Below are 23,880 nucleotides of genomic sequence, written 5' to 3' on the forward strand. Positions count from 1 at the left end.
AAAAATACCAATAGATGCTAAAGAATCAAACAGGACGTGGCCCAGACAAGGTCAGACCTAAACACCTGAAGAACCTGCAATCAGTACTCATCAATACACTGGCTCAGCTCTTTATACACTACCTGTCTGAATGCAAGTTTCCGTCCCAATGGAAAACCAGCAGGACTGTACTACTGTACAAGAAGGGAGACATCCACGACATTGGCAGCTATCGCCCGATCTGCCTATTGTCTGTCGTCTATAAGCTGTTCACTCAAGTCATCCTGAATAGGATTAGTGGAACACTAGATGAAGAACAACCATGCGAGCAAGCTGGCTTCCGAAAAGGATTTAGCACAATCGACGATATCCACGTGATAACCAAGCTCACTGAGGTTTCTCTGGAGTTTACGATGCTGTCCTAAATAATGTTCATTGATTTAAAGAAGGTCTTTGATTCTCTTGAGACTGAAGTGGTCATCGAGGCCCTAGTCAAACAGGGTGTTCAGAGTCAATACATCAGGATCCTCCGTGAGCTGCATTGCGGATTCACTACCAGGATCTCACCATTCCACAGGGAGGTGATCATTGATGTCAAGAGAGGGGTTATGCAGGGTGATACTATTTCACCGAAACTCTTCAGTGCCACCCTTGAGAACGTCATGCGACGACTGGAATAGGAAGGAATGGGAGTGAAGATAGACGGTCGATAACTATACCACCTCCGCTTCACTCATGACATAGTTATTATAACACCAAACATCAGCCAAGTGGTACAAATGCTAGCCGACTTCGTCCGTGGAAGGGTCGGACTACAGCTGAATCTAACAAAGACAATGTTTATGAGAAATGGTCTCGCTCCAGGCGTTCCATTCACTCTCAATGGGATAAATGTCTCCGAATGCAACAGTTATGTGTACCTAGGTCGAGAAGTCAACATGACTAATGACCTGACATCTGAGTTGCGCAGGAGAAAGAGAGAGGCTTGGAACGCCTTCAAGAACATCAAAAAATAGCTAAGAGGACAAAGAACCTCTGGTTCCGGGCACATCTCTTCGATTCCACTGTTATTCCTGTATTAACATACACCTCAGAGACCTGGGCCCTTCTCAAACATGATGAGAACGCTATTCGTGTCTCCCAAAGAGAAATCAAAGCTATGCTTGGAGTATCACTCTTCACTCAAATGAGAGAAATAATTCGAAATTCTGACCTCTGTCGACAGTCAAGAATCAGAGACCATGTATCAATTGCCAAGGCGTCAAAAATCAGATGGGCTGGACACGTAATGAGATTTGGAGATGACCGCTGACTAGAGCCATTACTTGACTGGATTCCACGGGATGTCAAAAGATCACGTGGCCGCCCACCTATAAGATAGTCAGACTTCTTCGTCAAGACCCTGAAAGATTGATTTAAACCTCTTCATGTCATAGAATGAGCAGAAGCCATTGGGCTACATTAGCACGCGACAGGGATGAATGGAGAGGTTGCTGGCGCCTGCTCGAGTGAATCAATGAGTAATGGTATATCAAGTGATCAAGTGATCAAGATGCTAGTGATAAAGGAATAAGAAAGAATGAAGAGATTGTACACAGAAGTTTCAGGTCAGTGATGTTCCTCTATGATTATAATGATGGATAAATAATATGAATTTCTCCAAACATCTAGGAAGTATAGCATTGAGAGTGAATCATGGGACCAGATTGATAAGGGTAGGGTGTTTGCCTATTATGTGGCTGACCTGGGTTAAATTCCCAGTATCCCATATGGTCCACCCATGCACTACCAGGAGTAATTCCAAACTGCAGAGCCAGGAGTAACCCCTGAGAATCGCCAGATATGACCTCAAAAGCTAATAATAATAATATCCATCATATCTACTTTAGAAATGTCTTTGACGATTGTTAAATGAAGCAAGTCAGAAGAAGGATAAACACAGGATGATACCACTTGTATGAGGCATTTAGAATAACTGGATGAAGAAATGCAATGTCTTAAAGAGGAGGATGCTCTATTCAACCTTAGCCTCAGGATAGAGAGAGGAGAAAGGAAAAAATGTGGAAGGGAGGGAGAGAAAAGACAGAGGAGAAGGAATGGGGGTCAGGAATGGAGATGCAGGTTTTATTAAGGAAAGATAGAATCAAATTCCCTAACGACAGTGTCAACAACACTGAAATCAAGTTACCTAAACTGTAACAGCCAAAGCGAGAAAGCGGCTTGTCCAGAGGGCAGGGCTGGAGGTGGGTAGGGGATATGGGCAGGAGTCTGAGACCATTGGTGGGGAGAACTTAGCACTAATGCACGGATTGGTGCTGTAATGTTGTATGTCTAAAGCTCAACACTGAATAACTTTGGAATTATGGTGCTTTTTTATTTTAAATGTCTTGATTGGAAAATGAATTTTAAAAAGAAAAGAAAAAGAAATGACTTTGATAATTAAATTTCATGGAAAAGAAAGTCAAAGCAGAAGGAGTACATCAAACTTAAAACACTTCTGCACTGCCAATGAAAGGCGGCCAAAATTAAAACACTCCCTCAATGAACAGGAGAAAATATCTGCACAGCATTCGTGTGACAGAAACACAAATGTCCAAGATGTGCAAAACGTAGCAACGAAATAATATACTCAGAACTTATTCCTAGCTCTGTCCTCAGAGATCACTCCTGGTGGGCCTCGGGGACCCTAAGTGGTGCAGGGGATCAAACCCAGGCAGCCCTCAGCACTGTGCAAAGCATGATCCCTTCCCACTGTCCAAGTAATCCAGCCCCTGTCCACATAATTTTAATTGATGCTTCCAGGACCTTGAGTCTCTCTGGAGTGATCCCTGAGCAGAGCCAAGTGTGCCCCCCACCAAAAAAGAAAAAAATCACAAAATAACAAAAACATATCTTCCCCCTTTTACTTTTCATTTCCCCCTTCCTCCATGCCCATGCTTGCAAGACGTCAGTGAGGAACAGCTCATCAGAGATTCTGCTCTACTCAGTGTAGCCTTTCGCCACTAAACAAGAGCTGTAGGAATGTAAGTACAAGGTTGGCGTGCTGAGACTTTTTTTTCTTGAATCTCATTTTTTTGCACAAGGTTCAGCCTATTTTATTTTAGTTTTTCTTTTAGTTGGGAAGTCACACCTAGTGATGCTCAGGGCTCACTCCTGGGTCTACACTCAGAAATTCCTCCTAGCATTTCTTGCGATGTGGAGGAGATGGAGAGATAGAGTAGGAGTAGGGTGTTTGTCTTGCATGCAACTGACCCAGGTTCCAACCTCCCTGACATTCCATAGGGTCCCCCAAACACTGTCAGGAGTACTTCCTGAATGCAGAGCCAGAAGTAACCCGAACATCACCAAGTGTGTGAGTTCACAAGGTAAACCACTGGGGCTGCTACTGCGATGCGTGTGTTTGTGTTCTGTGGCCCAGAGCTGGCTCCCCACCTCCCCACCTCCCCAGGGCTCCCCAACAGAGAGAAAGAGGGATGGGGAGATGCGGGAACATAGTTGATGGTAAAAATTGCCCCTTTATTGGAGAGTTGCTAGCATGTTTATAGAATATCTGAAGGGGGATTGAAGTCAGGACATAGGTGTGATTGGTCATTTACATAGATAAATATTTGACAGAGGAAATTCTCTTGGAGAGATCAACTCAAGAAGACACTGCCTCCAAGGGACATCTACATTGCTTTTTATCTTTCCCTCTAGTGTATAAGTTATCAATAAATGCAGTTGTTTGGATAAACACAGTAAGAGTCAAAGATCCCAACACTTAGTTCTCTGGGCTCTGAGTGCAAGCAAGGCTTTTACCATAAATCCCAGACTAAGTCCTCAGGTCAGTAGAGCTTGTCCTTCCCAATGGGGGTACTGTCTCTTAGGTTGTAAAAGTTTGCATCAAAACCATGCATGTATGCCTTTTACAATGTCCCATTTCGATGCCAGGTAGCTGTGCCACTGCCCCGGGTCCATCCCAGTCCCACGGCGGAACCTCCCTTTTGGGGTGTTAGGAACTACAACAACCGAAGCCTGACTCAAGTAATTATGACCAAGTAATTATACCCAGGAGCAGATATAACTTAGAATCAATCAATTCCCAAATATTAGGAGCATAGCATTAATGGTCTTTCTGTGTTTAACCAAAGAACATTGCTCTATAGTAAAACATAGAAAAGGCTATAGGGGAGATAGAAAATCAGGTAGTTATATAGAGCACTTCAAATACAAAACAGTACAAATACAAAGTTCAGAATTACCAGAAAGTTTTGGCTTATGAATAATCAAGACTAACTTGGAAATTTGTGACAATGAGAGGTAAAATATAAGGGAAAGGTTAAGGATGTTCTTTAACCAAATTAAGTTTTCCAGCAAGAGCTTGTTAAGCTTCTCTAGGAGGAATAAAGGGGACAATTCACTGATGAAGTTTAAAGCACTTAGGGTTAATATCCAACACAAAGGAAAGGTTGAAGATACACTTTAATAAATTAGGGATGTTAGCAAGGGCATGGGAAGCTTCTCTGGGAGGAGGAAAGAGTCAATTATTCTGTGAAGCCTAGGGCACTGAGGGTTGATATCCAACAAAATGTGACAAAAATAAATAAAAAAATAAATTTGTAAAACGGAGAATTTTTTTCCTGGTGCTGTTTTTGTGGGACACACATTGGAATGTTAAGCTCACCTGAGTTCCTATACTGACATTCCGTTATACTCATGATACTCTGGAGTTTTTTCTTCTTTGTTTTGCTTTATGCTTTTGAGCCACACCAAGTGATGCTGAGGGTTCTTTCTGCCTCTGCACACAGGAATTACTAAGATGGTGTTTGGGGCAGCCTATGGGATGGTAACTGGTCAGCTGCGTGCAAGGCAAGCAGGAATTACTGTGGTCATACTCAGAGGATACTGAGGATGGAATCCGGGTTGGCTGTGTGAAAGGCAAGTGGGGACCCTATACGATGCTGGAGATAAATACCAAACCCATCACGAGCAAGACAAGCTCCCAGCCACTGAACTATCATTCTGGCCCCTTTTATTGCTTTTAATCTGTATTTTCATTTAAAGTATTTTTTAAAAGTTTTTGGTGGCCTGTCGCCTTCTCCTCTCTGGAAAGAAAGATGGCGGCCGCATGGGAGCCTTGTGGACAGCAGGTATGAGCCGGGGGAGTGGGGGCGACTAAAACCTCATGGGAAGGGGGGCGTTTCGGTCCGCCCTTCACGCCCTACCGAGGCCACCAGTTGCCCCCCATGAGCGGCTCTCCAGCACGGCCACAGTCCCAGAAGCACAAGGACTTAATGCAGAACCCAGCAGCTTGGAGCAGAAAAGTGAAAGGACTATGCGTTAATCCAGGCCATCAGGTCTGTCCGGAGAGGAAAGGGTGTTGGCCCCTTCCGCCCTCCTCCCTCTGGAAAGAAAGATGGCGGCCACATGGGAGCCTTGTGGACAGCAGGTATGAGCCGGGGGTGTGGGGGCGACTAAAACCTCATGGGAAGGGGGGCGTTCCGGTCCGTCCTTCACACCCTACCGAGGTCACCAGTTGCCCCTCGCGAGCGGCTCTCCAGCACGGCCACGGCCCCAGAAGCACAAGGACTTAATGCAGAACCCGGCAGCTTGGAGCAGAAAAGTGAAAGGACTATGCATTAATCCAGGCCATCAGGTCTGTCCGGAGGGGAAAGGGTGTTGCCCCAGTCACCTTCTCCTCTCTGGAAAGAAAGATGGCGGCCACATGGGAGCCTTGTGGACAGCAGGTATGAGCCGGGGGACTGGGGGCGACTAAAACCTCATGGGAAGGGGGGCTTTTCGGTCCGCCCTTCACGCCCTACCGAGGCCACCAGTTGCCCCCCACTAGCGGCTCTCCAGCACGGCCACGACTCCAGAGCACAGAAACCAATTTCTTAACTATCTGACTTTTAGTAGAAATACTTCCAGGGTCAATAAGTAAAACAGCAGTAATCCAAAACCGACATATAATTCTTGAACCCAGCTGTAGAAAGCAAATCACTTCACAATGCTTTGTCAGCATGTCTGATTTGGGGGTGGGGGGGTAAACTCTAAATAATAGTGGTGAATCTTTTATTGAAACAATGAATCTAATCAAAGCAGATAGAGTGTTAACTAGAATTCATCTGCCCCACAGGGACTGGGAGGGGTGGGGGGTGGGGTTTTATTGAGGTTCTTCATGGTAAAAAATAAGTTTTGGTAAAGGGAAATGTGCTTGATATTTGCATGACTGAGACCTAAACCTGAAAGCTTTGTAACCTTTCCCATGGTGATTCAATAAATAAATTTAAAAAATAAATAAATAAAAAAATAAAAAAAAGTTTTTGGTGGCATAACCAGTTCTTATAGTAACACATACAACAAGTCACTTAGAATGTTTACATCCTCACTCATTCACTGACACAGAAGCTCTATTCACCTTTACACTCTGATTAAACTTTGTTTTCTGAGTTCACTTTTCTTTTATTAATCTTCCCCATCTCTTTATGCATTTCTCATTGATTTTTAACTTTTCTCTCAAATGCCCTTTTTTATGTATTTTTCGTAGCGCCTATGATTTAATAACCAAAGTATCAGAACTATTGGGGGAGGCAGCCACAGTGAAGTGGGGAGGGCTCTTGCTGTGCATGCAGCTGATGCAGGTTCGAACCCCGACAGCCCATAGGGTCCCTGAGCCTCCAGGACTGATTTTTGAGTGCAGAGCCAGGAGTAAGCCCTGAGTAATGCTGAGTGTGGCCCCAAAATAAACAAAATAAAATTAGAACTATCTTATCTAGTTCAGATTAGTTAAATGATTCTAGGGTTGTTTACGGAATTGTTTTAAAAATTTTAGAGTTTTTAATTTTGGTAAGAATTTTCTATCACAATACCAGATGTTCTGATTCATGAATATTTTATGTACTCAAATGTCTTTTTCTGTCTCCAAAAGTGGGACTGGAGAGGTAGCACAGCTTGTAGGGCATTTTCCTTGCACGCTGTTGACCTGGGATCAATTCCCAGCATCCCATAAGTCCTCTGAGCACCGCCAGGAGTAATTCCTGAGTGCAGAGCCTGGTGTAACACCTGTGAATTGATGGATGTGGCCCAAAAAGCAAAATCATATCAAAAATATTTTTCTACCATTTAAACGTTTTGATCAAGAATTTCTTGAACCAATTAGAATTATTTTATATGAGTAAGATTGCTGAAAATTCTTTAATTTTGCAATTCTTTTATGACTTGTGTTATCAGAATGATAGTTTTCTTTGGAGAGTTCAATTATTAACCAATGTAGATCCTTCATTAACAGTGAATCAAGACATCTAATTATTTATATTTTTCAATGTTTATCTTCTTACTTGCTTTATCATACTATTGAAGATACAATGGAATAAAGTGAGCTGTAGTATATATTTAGTATAGTTCATATGTTCATACTTATGTTCATACTCAGGGATCACTACATCTGGAAATATGCGGTAGCCGAGATTGAACCCAGGACAGCTGCGTACAAGGCAAATATCCTCCTCACGGTGCTATTGCTCTAGGCCTTTTCCTATGCTATTTTGAAAACATTGTTTATTACTTACATGCATATTTTGTACTTCATTTAATAATTGACTGAAACAGATTCTTCTTTAAATAACACTGTGCTCTTTCACTCATGACTGTGCCTACATTGGAAATGTTGTGCAACATTTGCTTCTATCTAGCTGAAAAATTACATCAACCCAAATTTTAAAAAAATGAGTTTAATTCCTTTTCCTAATGACAATTTTTTCTTTCTTTTCCACATTTGGTGATGCTCAAAGTTTCTCCTGGCCCTGCACCCAGGATTTACTCCTTCCAGTGCCCAGGAAACCATATGGGATGCCAGAGGTTGTAACCGAGCTGGCTTCATGCAAAGCAAATGTCTAGTTCTGCACCATGACTTCAATCTGTATGGCAACTTTCTATATTGTGAGCAGAGTCAGAATGTGTGAGGAAGGCCACAACCAGAGTGAGATGTGAGAATAAACGAATGTCAGAGGGTGAGGGGGATGGGTACTGAAAATAGTTTTCCTCCATTTCCACCAAAATGGAGCAGGGGTTGGGATAGGCAGTGCCCCATTATTACTCTGATAATCTGTGAATCTGTGGAGGGAAGACAGTGATTTGGGCTCAAATAACTTTTCAGCAACAGAGGTTGTACGTGGATGCCCAGTATTCCAAAATGAGTGACTGAGCATCAACTGGAAATACACTTGTGATCAAAGGGAACATTCCAGTCCTCGGGGGTATATTTAAGGGGCAGAAAGGAGAGAGACTCACACATTCAACAAGGTTTTGTGTGTGTGTGTGTTTGTGTTTGTGCCTGTGTGTTTAATTGAATCACTGTGAGATAAAGATACAAGCACCTTTGCACTGCATCAAGGCCATTCCTGGCAGTGATTGTGGGACTCTGCGTGATGCTGGGGATCGTGCAATCACACTGGCCCCGGTCTCCTGAGACAAGCACTTCTACCCAAATAGCTGCATTTGGGTCCCGGGCCTGCTGTACTTGGGACCAACCAACGTGTTCTCTCTAGCATCTCTCTCTCTCTCTCTCTCTCTCTCTCTCTCCCTCTCTCTCTCTCTTTCCCCTTCCACAGAGCGTCCAGATAAAACCTGTTTTATTTTAAAAGAACAAAGATTGTTAGGGATCTCCGACGCAGACAAGGACCACACAGGAATGCCATCAGCAAGCAGGCAGTTTATTGAGCTGGCTCGCCAGAATCAAGCCATCCCACCGACATGCAGGTCCAGTAGGTGAGGCAAGACCCCGAGCTTCTTCAGAAGGGAGCATTTATAGGCCTATACTGGCCGTTACAGAGGATTTGAAGGTCTCAATTTACGTAAGTGCCTGCTCCGGGCTTCACGTGATATCCGGGTCTGAGGGCTGAGCCTGGACCGGTGGCAACTGTTTCATTAGTCAACCACAAGGTCTTTTATGAAATTAGATTATACCTTTATATGGTCATAGCTCAGGGGCCCATACATTCCTCCTGGAACAAGCAGATAATAGAGGCGTGAGTGGAAACTATACTATCTTCATTGTCCTTGGCCCAGTCCGAGGCTGTCCTGTCCTAACAAGATATGTGAGGCCAGAGAGATAATCCAGTGGGGAGGTGCTTGCCTTGCTAGTATGGCTCCATTCAACGAGGGAAGGTCATTCATGCTGTTGGGCCGCAGGTGGGCCGAGAGGAGAGAGGCTGGCTTGCGAGAGAAGGCGGGGGACCCAAAGACATGGTGGGAGTTTGGGGGCCATGTGTTCTGGAAGGACCCACTGGCCTCCCGGGTACAAGTTTCAGCCTGATTGGGGCCTGATCAATGACTGGGGTCAGTGACTGGGAGAACAAGGACAAGCGTGCCAGCCACAGGAACAGACTGTTGAAGCTCGGAGTCAGAGGCTTCTCTGGATTTTTAAAATTTGTGTATGTGGTGTGGTGGTGTGTGTGTGTGTGTGTGTGTGTGTGTGAAGCAAGATTGTTTTCTTTTTTCTTTTCCTTTTTGGGTTACACCAAGCGATACTCAGGGCTGACAGCTAGCTCTGCGTCCTGGAATTACTCTTGGATGTGTTCAGAGGAACACTATGGGATGCCAGGAATTGAACCTGGGCCTGCTGTGCGAGTCTGTGTGTCCTACATACTATATCATCACTCGGGCCCAACAAGCTAGTTTTATAGAAACATACTTAGAAAGGATTAGAGAGAAGCACATGCTGGGGAGCGAGAAAAAGGCTCAGTCGGGCCACAGTGATGTCCAACGGGACACACTGGCCTTGCACACGACGACCGGGGTTTGATCACGGGAACCGCATAGTACTCCCTGTGACCCACGTGGAGTGATCCCTGTGCACCACCGTGTGTGCAAAAACAAAACTAAAACAAAGCCAAGTGCAACCAGGAGGAAGAGCCGGGGCTCGCCAGCTTGTCCCTGGTGGCCCTCTAGCCCCCGAATCCTGCCCGGGCACCCACAGTTCTCCTACGTGGATGACGATGGCGCCCGGGAGAGCGGCATGCAGCTGACCTTCCTGTGCCTGCTGAGCACCCGCACCTGGCAGTCCTTCACAGACCTGTGCCAGAACAATGCCGCCAGGCTGGACTTGGCGGCGGGGAGCCAGGGCCTCATGCTGCACTCCCGGGAGGCCACGGGCCAGAAGTCGGGCCTCAACTAGATGGCCAGATGGCGGTGGCCGCAATACGGCCCCCTAGGACGGCTAGGTCAGGGGAGTAGGCGGTGGGAGCGCGCAGGGGGTCCCTGTGCCCCGGGAGTGGCAAGGCCAAGACCCTGCTGGAATTCAGCGCCCCCAGGGATGGGTCCTCCCGCTGCTGGATGTGGCGGCTTCTGGTTTCGGACAGCCTGACCAGAAGTTTGGCTTCCAATGGGGGCCCGTTTGCTTCAGTAGCTGAGAGTCTGGGGGTCGCGGAGGAGAGTGAGGGACAGATGGGACGCCCTCACAGGGGCACTAATGGTGATGAGGCCTCCAGCCACCCTATTTCTCTTCTCTTGCAACTGCCTCACTGTCAGATAAGAGGAATCTCCTTCCTTCTTCAGCCCCCAGGGGGATTACCAAGCCTCTCCCCTCCACTCTTGGGGGCGCAGTGGAAGTTTAGCTGGAAGTTTAGCACCCCTGCACTGCATACAAAGGGCTTCCAGCTCAGAGTTGATACAGCCCTCCTAAACCTGCCTCTAAACCTGCCTCACATCCTGTTCCCCCAAATATCTGGTGCTTCCGTACCTCCTTGTTGACCACTGGATTCCCTACCATTCGAGGTAGACTGCTCGTTGGATTCCTCAGAAATTTCTGGGAACAGAGCAGTTGGGGGTCCCCGAGTGTGGGAACCAAAGTCTGACTCCAGAAGGATGTGGGGCCCCCTGGCAGAGCTGTGTGCCCCCCATCTCAGCCCAACTCCAGATGCTGTCCCACCCCTGCCTCCGAATCCCTTCCCCTGAATCATATAGCCAGATCAGGTGTGGACCAGGTGGGGTGGAGTGGAGGGTGGGGCATGACCCTGACCCCAATGGTCCTGCCTTCATTCTCAAGGGGTCTGTGTGCCAAGAGGAGGCCTCTATGGTAGATTCTACTCCCTTACACCCGCCACGGCCTGGAGGGGATGAGAGTCCACCAATGCCCGGCTCTGTAGTACCCTTCTGGAACTCAGGTCAGAGAATAAACTAGTGAACTGTGTCCGTATTCCGTGCTGCGTGGGACTCGCCCTACTTACCCTCTATGTGGAGAGACACCCAGTGGGCCGTGCTCCAAAACCAGCTGCCCGAGAGTGAACAGGGTGACACAGGACAGGCTTGCCTTTCTGCAGTACGATGTCTTCAACCAACTTGGTTCTAAAGATCTCCAGACCCCAGGTCCCCACATCTCAGCACTCCACATTGCTGAGGGTACCATCTTTCCTCCTGAGCTAAAACACACCAGAAGCCACTTTGTTATGTCTGTGACCAAACCATTTAGAAATATTTCCTGGTATGGGCAACCCACACCACATCACCCCACATTCTGAGGATACCCAACCCTATACTACAAGGAAGAGGCAGCATGGATACAGCAAGATACAGCTCAGAAACGCCCACGTTGGGATGAGGGAATCCTCCAGTAAGGGACTGAGGCTGTTTTGTTTGTATTTGGTTTGTTCATGGTTTGGGGGCCACAAATCAAGCAACATACAGAGATTCTCCTGGCTCTGCACTCAGGAAGCACTGTGGCATGATGGTGGGGTTGTATGGAGAGCCAAAGAGTATGAGAGCTTTCTTTCACTTGGGTAACCTGGGTTCCATTCCTGCCTTCATATCTTGTGGGGTACATAACTGGACTCACTATAAACAGAGCTCCTCTCCCACAGTCCAGGAGCTTCTCCCCCAGGGACAGCTTGTGTCCATGGACTGAGCAGAACAGTCTCCGAGTAGCTTTTTCCAGGGGAACGCTTCTTTAAAGCATGGGTGCTTACTTCCTTCTGGTCTCCCACAGAAGACATCCCACCTGTCTTGGCATCCTCATGGCGCTGAGGGCATAATTGCTCACTCGAGATTTTGTCACAGTGCGCATTATCACAAAAATTCCTCCTGGGTTGACTGCTACCCTCAAGAACAGCAGAGAAGAATTCCTATTATTGTGCTGTGCCTGAGAGTCTCCTCATCCAGAAAATTCTAGATCGGCAGGTTGGTTTCTAACATTTACCCAATTCAATTGCAATTCTGACACGTGGGTGGATTTTCCAGGCAACGACCTTACATTTCAGCAAAATGCACAAGCGAAATAGACCGACGGCAGGTCACATAGCTGTGTAAAATTTTTTTCAACTCAAAGAACTGACAAACAAACAAAACAAACACAAACATTGTCCTCCCATTGTTCATTGATTTGCTCGAGCAGGCCCAGTAACGTCTCCATTTTGAGACTTGCTGTTACTATGTTTGGCGTATTGAATATGTCACGGGTAGCTTGCCAGGCTTCGCTGCATGTGCGAGATACTCTCGATAGCTTGCCAGGCTGTCCTAGAGGGGTGGAGGAATCAAACCCAGCTCGGCCGGGCTGGCTGAGAACAAGGCAAACACCATACCGCTGTGCTATCGCTCCAGTCCAAGACACAGAAACTGGAAATAACTACCTCTGCAGAAAATTGAAGCACCAGTTTAGAGTGAAAATAAAAGGCGCCCGAGACTGGGTTTGGTACTAGCTTAGTGTGGAGCATAGTGGGATAGCTTAGTGGAATACACTTGTGAAGGCAATGATGCATCCCCACACAGCCGAGACAGACCTTTGAAAACATCTCACCTGAAACAGATTCCTCTCCAGGATCAATGAGTTTTTTGTTATCTTGTTCTATTTACTTAGGTGGGGAGAGGGTCACACCAGCATTACTCAGGGATTCTTGCTGCTGGGGCTCTGGGGGCCCTGAGGGGTGCTGGGATGGAACCAGAGTTTTCTTCCTTGGGGCCAAGCAAGTGCGCTTCTTAATGCAAAACCACTAATGCTGAACCATCGAGTTCTTTTCAACAATCACACTTGTCCTTGCTGTCTATCAAATGTAAAGTCACAGTATTTACCCTGTAATAAAAAGAATTTTTGGGGGGTTCCATAGTACAGGGGTAGGCATTTGCCTTGCATAGAGCCGGCCCAGCTTCAATCCCAGGCATCCCATATGGTCCCACATGCACCACTAGGAATAATTCCTGAGTGGAGAGCTATGAGTAACCCCTGAGCATCACTGGATGTAACCCAAAAAGCAAAAAAAAATAAATAAAATATACATATTTTTAGGTTTTAGAACTACTGATTTTATGCAGCAACACGATTGAAACTGGAAGATACCATCTTGAGTGAAGTTAGCCAGAAAAAGAAACAAAAACAGGATAATGTCACTCATTGGTGGAATACAGAACACTGGATGTGGAGATGTACTGTAAAGGGTCTAATTAAATCATCCCTTATTTCAGTGTTTAGAGAGAAGCCGGATAAAGAAGGAAAGAAATCTGCGGGCAGAAAAGAACCAGAAGTTTACAGGGATCAGGGATTCATTTATGGCAGTGACATGAGTGACGGGTGTAGCCATTTTACCCAAAATACAAATGCAAGAGAACTGAAAACAAGAGATGTAAGCTGCAACCACTGAAACTTAGTCATGTGGTTGTTCAGATGACAGGCGGGGGTGGAGTGAGGACTGAGATTGGAGGGAATACGGGAACATGGGTGGAGGGAAGCTGACACTGGTGCAGGGATTGGTGCTGAATTATTGAATGCATAAGTACAACTATCAATACTTTTGAAAATTCTGGCACTTTAATGAAAACTTAAAAAAAGAATAAAATGAAATAAATTTCCAGATTTCACCCCCACTGAGGTTAAACACACTCTAGTCCCAGTATTAGGCTCTGATATTTTTCCTATGGTGCTGAGACCATAGATATGGTTGTAGGGATGGAGTCAGACCCTACCTTTCTAGTCACATGCTTGGTCCACTGAGCACTCCAATAGCATAATATTTAGTTTCAACAAGAGAATCGTACAGCACACTTGTATGCAATACCCTTGTTCCCAAATGAAATTGCTGTAATTCCACATCCTGAACCTGTGATTTGAGTTCTGAAATCAAACAAAATGCACAATGAGGATTAGTCCAACATTGAATGGAATGCAATTGAATGGCTAAACAGGTGGAGGACATGGTTCTCACAGTCCAAACAAGCCGACAAAAAGAGAAAAACTGCGGGAAGTGTTGCTGCAGGAGCAAGGCAATTCCAGAACAAGCCTTTTGGGTTTTATTTTTGATCAGACCCAGTGATGCTCGAGATACCATAGGGGAAGCTGGACATCAAAGATAGGCAGCGTCTGTTGGCGAGCACCCTCCGTGATGCACTGCTGTTCTGGTCCTAATAAGCTTCACTATGGGCTCACAGCCACAATTTAAAATACACACAATAAAACATTTTGTGGTGCGTACAAGAGTACAGCAGGTAGGCATTTGCCTTGCATGAGGCTGACAGGGGTTGATCCTTGAGCATTGCCAACAGCAACTTATGAGAAACACCAGGAATAACTGTTGATCATCCCCAGGCCCCAAAATAAAAGATAGCACAGTGGTAGGGTATTTGCCTTGCACGCAGCCAACATGGCCAACCCGAGTTCAATTCCTCCACCCCTCTCGGATTGCCCGGCAAGCTACCTAGAGTATCTCGCCCACACAGCAGATGGCAAGCTCCCCATGACGTATTCGATATACCAAACACAGTAACAACAAAGTCTCCAATGGAGACGTTACTGGGCCCGCTCGAGCAAATCGATGATCAACGGGAGGGCCTTTACCTTACCTTACCTTATTCAAAAAAACATGGTAATGATCCAAAGGCAAAGATAAGCAGATAAGCATGGTGTCATATTGACAGAGAGGGGTCCAGAAAGGGTACCCAGCCCTGTAGGTGTACAGTCAGGCTGGTTATTCAGCTGGGGGGGACAAGGGTCTTGAAACTCATGGACTATTCGACATACCTGACAGACGAGGAAGAATGACAACAAAGTCAAGAAAGCAAAGCACAGGATCTCTCCGTAACGAACAGCTCCGGGGAGTGAAGGGCGGCGTGAGTGCAGTACAGACGCCTGATCCAGTGGCCCGAGGACACAGTAGCATGTTTCACACACACTCAGGGCACGCACACACTGCCCAGGGACCTAGCCAGGAAGGGTCCTCAGACACTCACCTGCACACACCTCACCTCCCCGGCTTTAGGGCTCCTCTTCCAGCCTAGAGATTAACGCAGGCTTCACCCCAGAAGGCCCTGCTCCACAGAGACAGAGGACTGGATTAGTCACAAGGAAGGAAAAGGCGACAAGTAAACCTTGTGTGTCCCTGGTCTAACTGGTCATACTATTGAAAAGGCATGATCATAACGTTCACTTTCAATATGCCAAAGATTGGTGGGGAGTGAGGAATAAGACAAGGTTTAAACTTAAGAGTGAAATAAGGGAGTCCCAGATAATACCACTATGCTACCAGCACTGTATGCAGTTTTGTTTTGGGTTACAGTTGGCGATGCTCAAGGGTTAATCCTGTATCCGTGCTCAGGAATCATCTCTGGTAGTATTGGCTCCACGGAAGGTCAGTGATTGAACCTGGTTTGCTTTACGTAAGGAAGCGCCCTCCCCACAGTGCTTTTGGAACATCTGTAATTCCCTGAATTTCTTTTACGTTTACTTTGAGTTTACAATTCCCCAAGTGAGGTTTGATGACTTAGGTGAATCTGAACTTTGTATTTGAAGTGAATATTTCCTATTCTATATTCCCATTAGCCCCTTTATACTCTACTATAGAGCAATGTTCTTTGCTTAACCACAGATAGACTATTAATGATAGGCTCCTAATATCTGGCCCATATCCTGAAATACATCTACTCCTGGCACCTGTCATATTTACTTGATTCAAGCTTCAGTTGCCATACTTCCTAACACTCCAAAAAGGAAGGCCCCCATAGGGCTGAGATGGATCTGGGGAAAATAGAAAACTACCCTGGAATCGAAATGGAATAGTCTAGAAAGCATGAAAGAACAGTCTTGATATTAGCTGTTATGACTTAAGAGACAGGACCTCATGAAGGACAAGCTGTACCGGCCTGAAGACCTAGTATGGGATTTATGGTAGAGGCCCAGCAACCTTGCCCTCAGAGTCCAGAGAACTAAATTTTGGAATCTATATTTCTTACTATTTTTATCCACATATCTGCAATTATTAATAAGGAGTAAATTTAATTGTTTAATATTTTCTAGTAGATAAAGAGGAAAGCAATATAATGCTGTTGACCCTGGGAGAATCTCTCTGTATAGCCACTGGGAGACAGTGTCTCCTTGAATTCTCCAGAATTGTCTCCATCAAAACCCTTTACCTCTGTAGGGGCTGCAGCCATAGCACAGCAGGAAGGGCATTTGCCTTGCACGCAGATGATGAGGGTTCTTTTCCCAGCATCCCATATGGTCCCTCGATCACATCCAGGAGTAAATTCCTTAGTGCAGAGCAAGGAGTTACCCCTGTTAATGGCCAGGCGTGACCCAAAAAGCAAAAACAAACAAAAATGCTTTACCTCTGTAAACGATCAGTCACCCCTCTGTGTAGTCCTATAGCTCAACAACGTTCAATGCTCTGTAGTTATGCTAAAAGCTTCACATTAAACAAGCCATTCTGACAATCAGTCAGTGGTTCTCCATATCTTTGTTCCTCTTCTGACTCCAGCATAATGTCCCTTTAGAGATTCCTCTGAGAGGCAATCAGGTATGTTCATCCCTCTGGGGTGAAACTCACTGCCATGTTGACAGAGGTAACCACATTTCGAACCAGCACACACTAGGATAGGAGGAGGCTATCCCAATCCACACAATGGGCCTGAGGATGAGACACTGCAGCACCCTAGGGGTTCTCAGGGATCTCCCTTCTCCCCACTCCAGAAGGGAGGAACCGGCCTCCACCAACACTTTAGGGTGACGGGCCCCAGTAGTCACTGGATGGAATCCTGATATACCACAATGGAACTATATTAGAAGCTGATGGACTTGCACGCAGTCACCCCAGAGACAAACCCAATGAACAATGCTCCTGTGAGTAACACCTAAGCACTGACCCAGCAGGACCAAAAGAAAGCAACACTGGGTTCGACCAAAACTCTAGACACTCCTCCCCCACGCCATATCGTCACATCAACTGTTCTAGGGATGAGAAGGGGACACTCAATGTCCAGTGAGCAACTCAAAGGTGTTGTGGACTGGAGGACTCCTGGGTTGGCCACATGCAAGCAAGTACCCTACTTGCTGTACTATTGCTCTGGCCATTTCTAAATAAATTTTTTCCCAGCACACCAGCAGTGACCCCTGAGCAAAACTCCCCTTCCCCATACTGAAATATCTCCCTTTCAGGAAAAGATAAAACAACAAGTATACTGATGTAGCCACCCCCAAGAGCCAGTTTTCCTGATGTTCTGGTCAGGGAGAGATGAAGAGAAAGGGATTGTTTGCAATTGGACATGTGGAAGTAGAAAAAATTATTTGCAGTATTGTTGTTTATTCGGCTATTGATTAGGCTGACTGAAATGGGCATCAACTCCACCGTACTTTCCCCCTTTTTTTGATAATTTTATTTTTTGAATCGCCCTGAGTGAAGTTACAAAGCTTTTGGGTTTAAGTCTCATTCATACAATGAAGCACCAGTCCCTTTACTGTGCCAATAGAAAGAGCTATGCTTGGAATATTGCATTTCACTCAAATGAGAGAAAGAATCCGGAGTTCTGACATCCGACGACGATCAAGAATCAGGGATGCTGTCTCATTTGCCAAGGTGTCAAAAATCAGATGGGCCGGTCACGTAATGAGATTTAAAGATGACCGCTGGACTAGAGCTGTTACCGACTGGATTCCATGGGATGTCAAAAGACCGCATGGCCGCCCACCTACCAGATGGTCAGACTTCTTCTTCAAGATCATGAACGATCGGTTTGAGGCTCTTCATGTTCCCAGAGTGAACAGATGCCACTGGGCTACACTAGCACACGACAGGGACAAATGGAGACATTATTGGTGCCCGCTCGAGCAAATTGACGACTAGCGGGAAGTTAAGTGTTTAAGTGAAGTGATTGCCAGGGGAGAGGGAACAGGTTTATAAGACCTTGTAGATATTCCCATAACCAAGAGACAAACAATTTAAACTGAATAAAATAACACTCAATCACAAATCACAAATCATCCTGTTAATCGCCGATTGCTTCGAGCAGGCCCCAGTAACGTCTCCTTCATCCTAGCCCTGAGATTATATTCAAGGCTCTTTTAGGAGAATTAGACCCATCATTGTTACTGGTATTTGGCATATTGGGTACGCCACAGGGAGTTTGCCAGACTCTGCCGGGTGGGCACGCTACATTCGGTAGCCTGCCAGTTTGTCCAAAGTAGGAATGAGATAATAAGATGTCATAATAAGATGTCGCGGGGCCACGAATGCGGCCGCGTGGTTCCGGGAGCTGGTTTTTATAGTCTGAGTCTTGGCCGCTGATGGGATTACACGGCACCAGGGGACCATTTGGTGGGTGTGACCCCCGCCTACTGGAATTTGGAGGATCTGGATGGAGGATGCTTGGCCCAAATCCGAGTAGGCTTGGAGATCTCGGACCCGGAACCCGCGTGACTTTGTCCCTCTTCCAGTACCTTCATGTGTGTGGAGAGTGGTCTCAGCATGGTGGTGGCTGGTCCTGGAAGTCTTTGGCTGCCGGAGCCCTGGTCGAGGCGGGGAGGAAAGCTCAACCCGCTCCCCTCCAAGGGGCCCCGGCGGCGAGGACAGTCAGGCGCAGGGGCAGGAGACTATATATATATATATATATATATATATATATCACTATATATAGTTATATAACATATATTGTTATATATAACAATATATAACACTATATATTGAGAAATACATAAATTCTCTGTCACACCAGTAAAACACCTTAACCTTCCTGAGTATTACATTGAGGGTATTACTATACAACATACCCAGAGCTATGAGCTTCCTACAAACCACTTTCTATTTGACTCAAAAGATTTCAAGATCAAAACGCAATCATGAAAGTTTGTAAGTCTGTATCTCATGGTGATTCATTAATATATATATATATATATACACATATAAATTTCGAGATAAAAGAAAACAAAGATTGAGGCGCTGTGTGTATTAGTTTGAATGTGAAATTCTGGTAACTGTCAGTCACCTTTTATTTTGTTAGCCTGCATCCGTGAACCAGAAATGCTAAGGAAAGGCAGGGTTGTCCGAGATTCTTTATTATTTGAGCCGCAATACTGGGTTTGGCAGAGCAAGATTTGTAATGAGTGCATCAAAACTCACTGTGCCAGATGCCAAGTTCAAAGTCCTGGGCTGGCCACATGTAAGTTAAGTTTTATAGAAAGTTCCTTAATTAGGAAGTGTTAACTCCCTCCCCCCCCACCACCAATACACATGTGGCAAGTGAATCTTATGGAAACTTGGACAGATCTCTTATTGGCTAAACTTAAACTTCAAATATCCTACGATTGATCTTAATATTTCTAAAACTCTGATATATAGGTCCACTGAGACCTTCTAATGAATTGGTGCCAAGGTCAGGGTATTTGTTTTGGGTTTTGCAAAACACGCGGAAATGCTTATAAACAGGCATTGGAGGACTAGGTCCGGAGATGAAGTACAGGGTATGTAGTCTAACGGTCAGCATCTAATGGTACGGAAGAGAAGCTGGTGTCTGGAGCACAAAGGTTTCCTGGCTAAAGAGCATGCGCCTTTGAGCCCGCCCCCAGAAATCAGTCCGCAGGGCGCTAGGCCTTAGCAACAGCAAATGAGAGAGGAGTGGGACAAAACGTGGACCAATAGGAAGCGTGTTCATAGGTATTTCCTGCCCTGGGGCAAGGTTTGCTCATTGCCTGTCTCGGCATCCAAGGGTTAGTCGTGGACTGTGATCTACTAGGATGAGATCTAGAAAATTTCGTTGTGGATCCCGAGCATCTCAAGAATCTCAGGAATCCCCAGATGACAGGTCAGCAGGATGGGGTCTGATTTTGCCTACAGCGGGCCAGGGAGAAAGCGACCGTGGGGAGGGAGGAGCCTCACCCAGGACTCAGAGGGTCCCGATGGCAGGTGGTGGGTTAAGTCCTTGGGGGCGAGTCGGATTTGATGGCTGGTGACAAGCGCAGTTTGGAGCCGGTTCGTAGAGGTGTCTATACTGGGGACAACAGGGATTGGGTTTGGATCTTCCTTGAGAAACTTTAGGGGAGTATCCTTCTGACAGCTCCTCGCCCTGCTCTCCACGATCTAGGAGAGCCACCCTTGAGTCAGGGTCGGGGGTTTGTGTGTCTGAAATGCTTTTGCTGTGGTTATCAGGTGCCAGAGTCGGAACTGATAACCAAGGGTGAAACGCCCGTTTCTCAGCAGTCCAGTGATTATATTTAAAAAAAAACCCCTTATTTTAACTAATTCGGTGGGGGATAATTTTTTTGTCATGCTCTACGCAGCTGTGTGTTCTTCCCCGCCACCCCGCCTCATTTGGACAAAGCAATAAACGGATCAGAGTTGTGTTTGTCAATTTCTTGTTTCTGACGACTTCAATGAGGGGTAGGGGAGGGGAATAGAGTGGCATCATATAAAATCGTTATCAGTTTCTGAGAATTTAAGTTAAGTTATTTTTAACTTTATGATTTAACTTGGTCGTGATTCAGAGCCCAGCCAGCTTCCCCACTCTAGTACATTGATCTCAACTTTCTATATTTTAATCAGGATGTCTCAATTTCAGGGAAACAGTGTGTCTTGTATCTTCACTTGACTCAAGTGGAGAAGCTTCATTTATGCTATTTCAACTACCGCAAATACATTCTTCACACCTAAGATGAACACCAATAACTTGGTTTTTGTTTGAATTTGAAATGGGTTCAAAACGCTGCCATGGGCCAGGGCAACATCTCAAAGGGCTGGGGCGCATGCCAGGCTGGCAAAAGACCCCAAGTTTGAACGAGGACTCCCTTTGTTCCTCCCTCCCCGCATCTGCCCCACCGGGTGTGACATCAGCAGCATCAACCCTGGTGGCCCTCAACACTGAAGGTAAACACTGAACTGCACACCAATCCTTTGGACCCGAGACCTGGGTAGTTTTCCAGAGAGGAGGACTCTGTCAGGCATCTCCGTGGAGCTATTCCCTCGTCCCCAGGAATGGATCAAAATAAAATAAGCTTACAGAAAGGCCCTGGGTAGAGAATACTTACTTGTTTCAAGCATTTAGCGTTCCTACACCACCAGTGTGACTGTCCCTCCACCAATATCCCCAGTTTCCTTCCCAATCCCAATATACCCCCTTTGGCACTTAACAAATTTACTTTATATTGTTTATTCCAACAAAACATTGAGAACGACAAATAGAAACATCAGAAACTAGATCAGTAAGGGCTAATTAGTGCACATCTGAGTCTTTTAAAAATGTATTTTTGGGGCTGGAGCGATAGCACAGCAGGTAGGGCATTTGCCTTGCAGCGTCTGACTCGGGTTCGATTCCCAGCATCCCAGATGGTCCCCTGCGCACCACCAGGAGAAATTCCTGAGTGCAGAGCCATGAGTAACCCCTGTGCATCGCTGAGTGTGACACAAAAAGAAAAAAAATTGCTCATTTAAATTAAAATTTTATTTTTATAACTCACTTGATTACTTGACATCCGTTACTCATCGTTTTGCTCAAGTGGGCGCCAATCACGTCTCTATCCATACTTGTCACGTGCTAGCGTAGCCCAATGGAGTCTGTTCGTTCTAGGAACAAGAACGAAGAGCCTCAAACTGATTGTTCAGAGTCTTGATGAAGAAATATGGCTATCTCGTAGGTGAGCAGCCATGCGATCTTTTGACACCCTGGGAACTCAGTCAGTAACGGCTTTAGTCCAGCAGTCATCTCCAAATTTCATTACATGTCCAGCCCATCTGATTTTTGACGCCTTTGCAAATGACACAGCATCCCTGATTCTTGACTGTCAACGGAGGTTGGAACTTCCGATTCTTTCAATCAGTTGAGTGAAGTGTGATACTCCAAGCATAGTTCTTTCAATTCCTCTTTTGGAGACGTGAATAGCGTTCTCATTCAGTTTTCATAGGACTCAGGTCTATGAGGCGTATGTTAATGCAGGTAGAACAGTGGATTCAAAGAGATGTGCCCGGAGTCAGAGGTTCTTTGTCCTCTAAGCTGTTTCTTCGACGCTCTTAAAGGTGTTCCAAGCCACTCTCTTCCTCCTGCGCAACCCAGGTGCCAGGTCATTCGTAATGTTGACTTCTCGACCTAGGTACACATGACTGTGGCATTCGGAGATGGTCATTCCATTGAGAGTGAATGGAACATCAGGAACAAGACTGTTTCTCATAAACATTGTCCTGGTGAGATTCAGCTGTAGTCCAACCTTTCCACGCTCACGGTCAAAGTCAGCCAGCCTTTTTGCCACTTGGCTAATGTTTGGAGTTATTAGAATGATGTCATCAGCAAAGCGGAGGGGGTGTAGTTGCCGACAGTCTATCTTCACTCCCATTTCTTTCCATTGCAGTCATTGCATGACGTTCTCGAGGGTGGCACTGAAGAGTTTCGGTGAAATGGTATCACCCTGCCAAACCCCTCTCTTGACATCGATGATCACTTCTTTGTAGAATGGTGAGATCTTTGTAGTGAATTCATAATACAGCTCATGCAGGATCCTGATGTATTGAGTTTGAAATCCCTGTTTGGCTAGGGCTTCGATGAGAGTTTCCATCTCAACAAAATCAAAGGCCTTCTTTCAATCAATGAACATTAGACAAAGCCGCATCTTAAACTCCCGAGATACCTTAATGAGCTTGGTTATCATGTGGTTATGATTAATCATGCTGAATCTTTTTCGGAAACCGGCTTGCTCATATGGTTGTCCTTCATCTGGTGTTATGCCAATCCTATTCAGGAAGACTCAAGTTAACAGCTTGTAGATGGCAGACAATAGGAAGATTGGGCAATAGTTGCCAATGTCTTGGATGTCTCCCTTCTTGTACAGTAGTACAGTCCTGCTGCTTTTCCACTGGGAGGGAAACTTGCATTCAGATAGGTAGCATGTGGAGAGCAGAGCCAGTGTATTGATGAGTCCTAATGGCAAATTCTTCAGGTGTTTGGGTCTGACCTTGTCTGGGCCAGGTGCTGTTCACTTCTTTACCAACGAAATGGCGTGTCGCATATCAGAAGGGACAACGTTGGGAACGACATATCCATCCTGCGAAATTTGGTATGTGGGTAGGTGGATGTGGATATCGAAGAGGTCTGAGTAGAAGTCATGGATAATCTTCTCCATTGCCCTTCTGGAAGACTTGATAGAACCATCAGGATGTCGGAGGGGAGTCATCTTGGTCTTATAGTTGGCCATGAAAAGGAGGGCATTGTGAATGTTTTTCCTGTCTTCTGCTTCGTCTGCCTGGACTTCTGCTCATCTCTCTTCAAGTTCTTCCTTTCTCACTTCTCTGCACTGCTTTGCGAGCTCGGACATTCGATTGTGGTTGCCTGCGGCTAGCACCAAGCCATGTTGGCAAATAAGCTCAAGAGTTTTCGAAGACAGGCATTTTTGTGACTATCTCTCTCTTGGTGTTTCTCACACAATCATGGACGTGGTGAACCAGTCGATCGTATTCCTTGTCAATGTTTTCTACGATGGCATCTTCCCATGTTGCCACAATAGTGCCAAAGAGCTCCCAGTTGGTGGTCGTTCTGGAAGTTCTCTTCTTAAACTTTGCAGCCCTTTCTCCCCATTCTGTGAAGTAGAATTTTGCATGAAGGAGATGGTGGTTCGATCCTGTATGGAATTTTGGGACAACAGCGACATCAGGCAAAAGCATCAATTGAATATGATATGGTCAATTCTGTTGTGGAACC

This window comes from Sorex fumeus, unplaced genomic scaffold, assembly GCF_029834395.1.
Source record: "Sorex fumeus unplaced genomic scaffold, SorFum_2.1 ptg000137l, whole genome shotgun sequence".
NCBI lineage: Eukaryota > Metazoa > Chordata > Mammalia > Eulipotyphla > Soricidae > Sorex > Sorex fumeus.